We start from the raw sequence: 10,368 nt of genomic DNA, 5'->3' as shown, positions 1-10,368 counted from the left end.
ACCTCAGCTAGTGCATTTAATTCTAATGAAACTTGTGCAGGATTATAGCATAGAGATTAAAAAATAATTGTTCATTGATGGTATGCAAACTTTTGGATTACTTATAAATTGACTTGAGCATCTTGTTTTTCTTTAATTTACTCTATGAACATGTATTGAGTGTCAAGATGATGGCATGAAAAGTGAAGATTGCGTCCTGGCTTTGAAAGTTCACGCACTCTAGGACAGGGAAACAGACCAGTCAACAGGGCTGAACTTACAAGGTGTTTTAGGATCCAGTTCTCTGATTCTCTAGATTATTGCATTGTTTAGAGTTAAATTTAAAATTTGTATCTTCAATATGTTGTAAAATGCAAAACACAATTTATAAACACTTTAAACATCCATTGTTGAAATGTAAGATGCAACTTAGATTTTTTAGCATCTATTTCCATATTGCAATTAAACGATAACTACTAACTGAAAATCTTATCACATATTAGAAATATGTGACTGAAATGACTAAACTCCTGTTTTTGAGGTGTCTTATCCACATTAGTGTTTTAAAATTTTGTATATAGTTTGTATGCCCAAATACTGGATTTATTAAACAGAAAATAAATGAGAAGAAGAATAAAGTAGTCATTCTTGGAGCCACGTTTCAGTTGTCAAGAAAGAGTTCAGAGGAGGCCAGTTTGAAGCGTATCTTGAAACTCATTAAACTGAAAAAGTTTTGACCAATATTTTGCTAACAACTATATAACCATTATGGACGGAGCTACTTTCCCCAGCATAGTTTCAGAAACACACATTCTAGCTGGGCTGAGCTTTTAAAGTTTAAGATGTTTATATACTTTTACAATTTCATTTTACAGTAACTCATTTGATACTAATTTGGCCAGAACAGTATTCAAAAATATTGTGTATAAATGGCCACCTGAATACATCTCTCTCTTAATTTTTAACTTTTGAGGCTGGGTGAGTTTTTATGTTAAGGCTTATTCACATGATGGCATACTAGTTTTTGTTGCCAACTAGTTATGATTCAGGAGGACTGAAAACTAAGCTCTAGAGTTACTTTAATTGGAGAATTACTGCTTGGATTTAAATTTTATGGCTTGATCTCATAATGAATGAATTGCCCTACTTCTGAGGGAACAGATTTCATGCAGGGTCAATCTGTGTGGGGGTATTTATCCACTGAATTTATGTAGTGAATATTTTATCCCAAATGAAGAACTTTAAAAAATATTTACTTGAAAATAAGTCATAACATTTAAATACCAAAATAGTGAACAAAGAGAGAAAGAGCATAGACTCTTGAACAGGAGGGGAAAAGAGAATATGGTTACTTGGAAGAAATAAGAGAATAAAAAAAAGGAAAAGTTGGAAAAAAGTCAGCTTAGCAGGCAATGGAACTGATAAGTAAGGTTATTTGATTATAGTGTTGGAAGGCATAATTATTACTATTGTAATTTTTTTTTTTGAGATAGAGTTTCACTTGCTGCCTAGGCTGGAGTGCAGTGACGTGATCTCGGCTCACTGTAACCCCTGCCTCCTGGGTTCAAGCGATTTTCCTGTCTCAGACTCCCAAGTAGCTGGGATTACAGGCATGCACCACCATACCTGGCCATTTTTTTTTGTATTTTTAGTAGAGACGGTGCTTTACCATGTTGGCCAGGCTGGTCTCGAACTCTTGACTTCAAGTGATCCACCTGACTCCGCCTCCCAAAGCTCTGGGATTTCAGGTGTGAGCCACTGTGCCCAGCCATTGCTATTGAATTTTAGAAAAGGGAAAAGGTGCTTCATTAGATATTGGTTTTTATGTCTGACATTTTATATAGCAGATTTAAACACATTTAAGTATTGTTCAGTTCTGTAAGACCAAGGTATTCGATTTGCAGTTTTCTCAAGTTTCACATGCAGAAAGTCATGTAAATTAAATGAATAAGCTAGAAGCATTTGGCACCCAAAGCACTTCAGCAAATCTTGAAGTTTGTAAGTATAAAACAAATTTCTTCTGCTCTTGAAGACCTAACAATCTAGTTTGGAAGATAACATATGGAACAGTTAGAGAATAATATAGGACTGAATAAAGGTTTTTCTTATAAACAAATACTAAGTTTTGTGGTAGACAGTGAGGAAATTTTAGAAATTCAGAAATCAATGTGAAGTAAAGAAGTCAGCAAAGACTTTACAATGGAAGTTGGATTTGGGATTTAAGTTAGATTTGGGGTTTATAGGATAAGGTGAAGGATGAAAAGGGCATCCAAATGGGAAAGTAATACAAAGCACAGTATGAGAATGTAAAATAACTAACTTCCCACAAAGTGCTTTGTTATGGAAAAAGTAATAAAGACTCTGAAAGTGCAAATCAACACTCCAATGGGATATGAACGCACATTCATTGGGATACCTACTATTTTAAAGAAGTGATTGTTGGTGAGGATGTGGAAAAACCAGAACTCTTGTGCACTATTGGTGGGAATGTAAAATGGTGCAGCTGCTATGAAAACCAGTATGGAGGTCCCCCCATATTAAAAACAGAATTACTATGATATAGACTTCTACTTCTAAGTATATAGCTGAAAGAATCGAAAGCAGGGTCTCTGAATTTGTACACCCACGTTTATAGCAGCGTTATTTACAATGGCCAAAGGGTGAAGGCAACCTATCAATGGACAAATAACAAAATGTAGAATGTATATATAATTGAATATTATTCAGCCTTAAAAAGGAAGAAAATTGGCTAGGTGTGGTGGCTCATGCCTGTAATCCTAACACTTTGGGAGACCAAGGCAGGTGGATCACCTGAGGTCAAGAGTTCGACACCAGCCTGGCCAACACAGTAAAATCTTGTCTCTATTAAACATACAAAAATAAGCTGGTGTGGTGGCACTTGCCTGCAGTCCCAGCTACTTGGGAGGCTGAGGCAGGAGAATCGCTTGAACCTGGGAGGTGGAGGTTGCAGTGAGCTGAGATCACACCACTGCACTCCAGCCTGGGGGACAGAGTGAGACTCTGTCTCAAAACAAGAAAATTATGACACATACTACAACATGGATGAGTCTCAAGGACTTATGCTAAGTAAAGTAAGCAATCACAAAAAGACAAATGGTGTATGATTTCACTTACATTAAATATCTATGATAGTCAAATCGATAAAAAGTAGGGTGATGGCTGTCAGGGTCTAGCAGCATTGGTAAATAAAAAGGTTTTGCTTTATGGATATAAAATTTCAGTTTTGCAAGATAAAGTCCTAGAGATTGGTTGAACAATGTGAAATTACTTAACATTATTGAGCTATCTACTACTTAAAAATGATTAAGATAATAAATTTTGTTACATGTACTTTATCACAATTTTAAAAACTCTAAAAGGAATCAAGAGTTTTAAAAAAGACACAAAATGACCTTTAACTTGAAATCTCTCTTCCCCACAAAAATCTGTAGACATATTAAGTGATCATAAAGTCATAGAGCTTGAAGTCCATTTTAGAGAACTTCTGAATAGTCTACCCTTCCGTCTTCCCAGGAAGGAACTTCCCTGGACTTCCTCTGAGATAAATAGACGTTGCTTGTGTTGTGGAATAAGCTCACTTCCTTTTGTTCTCTGGGACTAAAGAACACAAATATGACCATCACTTACAGTCGGACTTATTGCTACAACCCATTGCTAACATTTTTCCTTTTTAGATAAGTATTTAAACTCTCCATCCTTATTTCCAATATATTTTTCAAATTTTAATATTTGTTATTTATATATTTTGTTTTTGCTCCTATTTTCTCCTATTTTTTGGTGGTTTTATAACTTGATGATTAACAGCTCTCATCCACTTTGTTGATTTCTGCAAGTGGTAACAGGTACATAGGTAACCAAAATATAGAGCTCGTTTGGTGAATCTTCATCCTCACTACATTTTCTGGACGATTGCTCATGGATAAGATATGGGACATCCTTTATTTGCTTGGCCCTGACAGCTTTGTGGAGGCTGGTATCAATGTGCATTTCCTTTGTGGCACAGTTCTGGATCTCTTTTGAGTGCTGAGGGGTATGCTTCTTGAATCCCACTCCAGAATGAGCTTGTGGACACTGATGGAATATTCTCGGGTCACCACCTCATTGATGGCAGAACAGCCTTTCTTGCCACCCTTCTCTGTAGGAGCCACTCTGTGAGGCTCAAATTGGAAAGACCTCATTTATCTTAAAGAGTGGCTCTTCAAGTATTTGTTAAACATATTTCTGGGAGTACAGTAAAAGAATATGCCTTAATTTTTCTATGTGAGTGTTACTTCAATTTGGAGACACCAAACTCCTAAAATCAGTCTTTGCCTTTTGTTTTTTTGAGACAGGGTCTCCCTCTATCTCCCAGGCTGGAGTGCAGTGGTGTGATCACGGCTCACTGCAGCCTCGATCTCCTGGGCTCAAGCAATCCTCCCACCTCAGCCTCCCAAGGAGTTGGGAATACAGGCATACCCTACCATGACTGGCTAATTTTTGAATTTTGTTGTAGAGAGGTTTTGCCAGGTTGTCCAGGCTGGTCTTGAAATCTTGGTCTCCAGGAATCCTTCTGCTTGGGCCTTCCAAAGTGCTGAGTTTACAGGTGTGAGCCACCACACCTGGCCTCTATGTCTCACTTTCATTCCCATACCTATTTTGACTAAATTAGATGTCTTTGATTTGTTCGATTGGTTAGAGGTTAAGACTGCTAACCAAGCATGTGAACTTTCAGTGGTAGTCTTGCAAAGATCTAAAATCTAAAGTATGTGGCTCTGGTAGGCAGTTCTGTCATGACAAATGAATGGTTTGGTAGTAGATTATGGGTTTGTATAAACTTCTTGAATAGCAGAGCTTATAAACTTTTCAGAATCAAAGCACCAGGTAAACAGTAGGAAGAGACAGTAGGCCCACCCTATTTTCTTCCATAATTCCAGAGCCTTAAAGTAGCAGAAGCCACAATGACTAGCGGGTGATGTGCACCTTGCTGGAGTCTGAATCAGTATGGGGAGATTGTCAAGCCAGTATAGCTTCCAAAAGAAGCTTTAATGTCTGACTGTGGATCAGCTCCTCTGGCATTTACATGACCAGTGGAGCTGCAAATCTGATTTTTTTCAATATACTGTCTGTCCAGGCTTCTGTAACAAAATGAACTGGGTGGCTTAAAACAACACAGTTATTTCTCACAGTTCTGGAGGCTGGTAAGTCCACGATCAAGGTGCTGGCAGACTGAGTGCCTGGTGAGGGCCTTGTTTGTTGGGTTATAGATGGCTCACTCTCAGTGTTCTCCCATGGCAGAAGGGATGAGCAAGAGATGGGTCTCTTTATAAGGGTACTAATCTCAAAAAGGAGGTCTCTGCCCTCATGACTTTATCCCTTCCCAAAGGCCTCACGTCCCTAATACCGTCACCTTGGGGGTTAGGATTTCAACATAATTTTAGAGAGAGCAGGAGGGGATATAAACATTCGGACCATAGTAATAATCTCTAAAAATAGTTTTTCATAGATTGGTGTGAAATCTGATGTGTGCTGAGAAATCTGTTGAGAGGGAGAGAACTTGGCTTTGGCAAGAATGGGGTTTGAAGGACACAAGGGTGGAAGGCTATTCAAAGCTGTATAGTTGGCAAAAGCTAAGTGCTGCTGGTTGGTCACCTAGGTCTACTCCTTTGGGAACAGGAGGTCACACCTTAGGAAGATGGTGTACCCTGTGCCTTCAGGCAGGTTCAACTTTCCTTGAAGAAAGTGGTGAGACCTCATCAGTCTAGTTTAACTAGAAAATCTCTAGTCAATTATTTACATTTCAGAATTCAGTATTATGACCTCAGTGAAGGGAAGAGGATTACAATTTTCCAGTATATTGAGATGTTGAGGCTCAAAATGGTGAAATGATGCTCAGGTTCCAAGCTGAAAGGAAGTAATGAAAAGAAAATGAATTCTAACCATTCTCTTTGAAAGTGGTCCCACTTAGAACCAACCAATTCCATTTTTATCCTGTAACTATTCTACCTCTAACTGGTAAACTGATTTCCTGGCAAACAGTTGATTAGACACTTGTCATTGGGGGTTCTGTATAAATTCCAATGTTATCTTAGTTGTAAAAACAATATTTTGCATCTTTGAAATTAGAACTTAGTTATTAAAACTGTATTACGGAACATTTTCCAGCAAAACAAATATATAATCAACCCGTATCTATCTTCTATCAGCTTCAATACTTACGTTACAGACAATCTTGTTCCATTTAACAGCTACCCAAAGTCCCTGGATTATTATCTCCCCCTCTTTGGATTCTCTCTCATCCTGGTTACTGGATTATTTTAAAGCAAATCCCAAACATTTTCATTATTAAAAAAATGTCATTAGAATACGTAACAACGGAACAACCCCTGCAAACAATTCTTAGTTAATATCAAATTCAAATATTCTGATTTCCCCAACTGTTTTTTTTATATATATGAAATATATCCTACTCTCTCTCTAGCTCGCTCGCTCTCTCTATATATAATTGTTCAAATCAAGATGCCAATGTAGCCCACACACTGCATTTGGCTCATATGACTGAAAAGCCTTTTTCTTTTTCCTTTTAAGCTATATGATATCTTTCCCTTTTTCATTAAATAAATCATATCATTTGTCCTACAAAATTTCCCACATTCCTGATTCTTGCCTGCACACTGATTTTTCTAAACACATTACCTCATCTTATCTATATGACTACTTAATGAAATATTTTTTCCACTTAACAAATGAGTTAATTAGGGTACAGAGACATGAAGTAAGCAATTTTTTGAAACTCATAGTAAGTACTTGACTACAGGGCAAGAATTCAGTAAACCCATTGCTTTGACCGAGACCTCTTTTTACCTGAAGACTGTGTCTCTTATTTCACAAATTAAAGGAGTACTAAAAACCCTAGAAAACCCTGAGACTTTTGAATTGAAAAAAAAAAAGCTATTAGTCCAATTTTATGTTTTATTTATTAAAAGTGATCCATTTATACTGTTATACAGGCACCATTCTTCATGAATGGGAATCTGCTGAGCTCCAATACATGCATGTATCTTACATGTCTATAGTAGTGTGTGTGCAATAAATTTCTAAATTTATTGTCATACCGTTCATACACTTGTCTTATTACACTAGATCACAAACTTTTGGATGCAAAATAGTTTTAACTTTTTTGCAATTTCTCATAGTCAAACATAAGTAACTGATAATTCAGGATATTTTTAGTGAAAAAACAAAGGCCAATTAGGCTGTGTGATTCTTGTCCAGTACTGAGGTAGAAATGGCATTTTATTGGAATAATGAACTGTGTCTGCTTATTTTTCACTGCCATCTACTGGTACCTGATGTTATTTCTGTTTAAAATCCTTCAGGGAAGTCTATCAGAGGGACTTACACAGAGCAACAAGAAATTATGAAGCCCTAAAAATCCTTTGAGAAAATCCCTTTCAAAAGAATAGGTGCTACTTTAATAGGTAAAGCTACCTTAAGTTTTACAATAAAAATTACTAACATCTAAAAAGGTTACTATAATATCAACTACAATGCCTCTAAGCTATAAGGGCTACAAATTAAACTTATCATTATTTATAATTTTTAAGGCATAAAACAATGAATTTATAATTTCTAGTCAGAAATTCTTATCACAGGAGAACTCTGGCAAATTAATTTTAAACACAGTCAACAGCATACTACTCTGACTGTTTGTCAATTTCAACATACACTGCTTCTATGGATCAACAATGTGCTAAGTTCTGCCAGCACTGCAGGGAATGAGACACACATGGCTGCTATCTTCAGAGATGACAATATGACTGTGTGTGTGTGCATGTGTAGGAGGTTTCTTAATTTTAAGTTTATATAAAATATCAACAATTTTTTTTTTTTTTTAGACAGAGTCTCGCTCCATCACCCAGGCTGGAGGGCAGTGGTGTGATCTCTGCTCACTGCAACCTTAGCCTCCCAGGTTCATGCAATTCTCCTGTCTCAGCCTCCTGGGTAGATGATTACAGGTATGTACCTCCATGCCCAGCTAGTTTTTATATTTTTAGTAGAGTCGGGGTTTCACTATGTTGGCTAGGCCAGTCTTGAACTCCTGTCCTTAAGTGATCCTTCCACCTTGGCCTCCCAAAGTGCTGGGACTACAGGTGTGAGCCACCGCACCCAGCCAACAAAATGAATTTTAAAGTTTACTTAATTCCTGTAGTGAAATAGGTTTTCATTTTGCATCTTGAATTTATTACAAATTAACTTGATAGGATTAATTTACAATTAGTTAATTAATACAAGTTAACTTTCCAAAGTCTTAACATGATGATTGAGATTATAGGCCTTTTGATATATCACGTTATTCATTCCTGAGTTCTTTGGTGATTACTGACAGATGAATTGCTAAGATACTAAAAATAACAATATAGCTGATCTTCAAGTAATATCCCCAAGTTTTTATAGTAAAACATGAGATACTGCTGTTCCGAGTCTGAAAAATAAATATAAACATGTTTAAAATCATTAAAAACCTTTTCACTCCTGTCACAAAATAGAAAGTATAGTTAAAATATAAAAGAAGAAAGCTAAGTTACAGACAATATAAATCTAAGGCTTCTCAAAAATAGAGGAAAAATGGTACAGACTTTACCTTACCTTCATAATTTTCATGATAACTGAAGAAAGGGAAGATGTCTTGTAAATAAATGATTTTTCCTAAATACACTAAAGCCAACAAATTGTTTCATTTTATTACTTTCAGTTGGCAGTGGCTACTGAAATATTTTATGTGTGTGTGTATATGTATTTTTTGCCTTAGTGCCATATACTTTATCTAATGACCTGAGAAAGATATTTCAATGCATAGGTGGGGCTTTTTGCTAGTTTATTGGCTTCAGAACGATGTTTTAGTTAGCCAATGTTTTACCATTTGGTAATATAAACAGCCACTTAGAATTCCAAGTTTTCTAAGTTTCCAATTTCATATTTTCCAAAAATCAACACTTATTCTTTTAAAGACATTTTACTTCCTCCAAACATTTGAAATAGCAGTTATGACAAAAACATGATTATCTCAATAGATGCAGAAAAGGCCTTCGATAAAATTCAACACCCTTTCATGCTAAAAACACTCAAAAAACTAGATATTGATGGAACGTATCTCAAAATAATAGATATTTATGACAAACCCACAGCCAATATCATACTGCATGGGCAAAAGCTGGAAGCATGCCTTTTGAAAACTGGCACAAGACAAGGATGCCCCCTCTCACCACTCCTTATGTATTGGAAGTTCTGGCCAGGGCAATCAGGCAAGAGAAAGAAATAAAGGGTATTCAAACAGGAAGAGAGGAAGTCAAAGTATCTCTCTTTGCAGATGACATGATTGTATATTTAGAAAACCCCATCATCTCAGCCCAAAAACTCCTTAAGCTGATAAGCAACTTCAGCAAAGTCTCAGGATACAAAATTAATGTGCAAAAATCACAAGCATTCCTATACACCAATAATAGACAGAGAGCCAAATCATGAGTGAACTCCCATTCACAACTGCTACAAAGAGAATAAAATACCTAGGAATACAACTTACAAGGGATGTGAAGGACCTCTTCAAGGAGAACTACACATCACTGCTCACGGAAATGAGAGAGGATAGAAACAAATGGAAAAACATTCCATGCTCATGGATAGGAAGAATCAAATATCGTGAAATGGCCATACTGCCCAAAGTAATTTATAGATTCAATGCTATTCCCATCAAGCTACCATTGACTTTCTTCACAGAATTAGAAAAAACTACTTTAAATTTCATATGGAACCAACAAAGAGCCCATATAGCCAAGACAATCCTAAGCAAAAAGAACGAACTATACTACAAGGCTACAGTAACCAAAACAGCATGGTAGTGGTACCAAAACGGATACATAGACCAATGGAACAGAACACAGGCCTCAGAAATAACACCACACATCTACAACCATGTGATCTTTGACAAACCTGACAAAAACAAGCAACGGGGAAATGATGCCCTATTTAATAAATGATGTTGGGAAAATAGGCTAGCCATATGTAGAAAACTGAAACTGAACCCCTTCCTTATCCCTTATACAAAAATTAACTCAAGATGGATTAAAGACTTAAATGTAAGATCTGAAACCATAAAAACCCTAGAAGAAAACCTAGGCAATACCATTCAGGACATAGGCATGGGCAAAGACTTCATGACTAAAACAACAAAAGCAATGGCAACAAAAGCCAAAATAGACAAATGTGATCTAATTAAACAAAAGAGCTTCTGCACAGCAAAAGAAACTATGATCAGAGTGAACACGCAACTTACAGAATGGGAGAAAATTTTTGCTATGTATCCATCTGACAAAAGGCTAATATCCAGAATCC

This window comes from Theropithecus gelada, chromosome 12 (genome assembly GCF_003255815.1).
Source record: "Theropithecus gelada isolate Dixy chromosome 12, Tgel_1.0, whole genome shotgun sequence".
Lineage (NCBI taxonomy): Eukaryota > Metazoa > Chordata > Mammalia > Primates > Cercopithecidae > Theropithecus > Theropithecus gelada.
Note: the sequence above shows the minus strand (reverse complement) of the source record.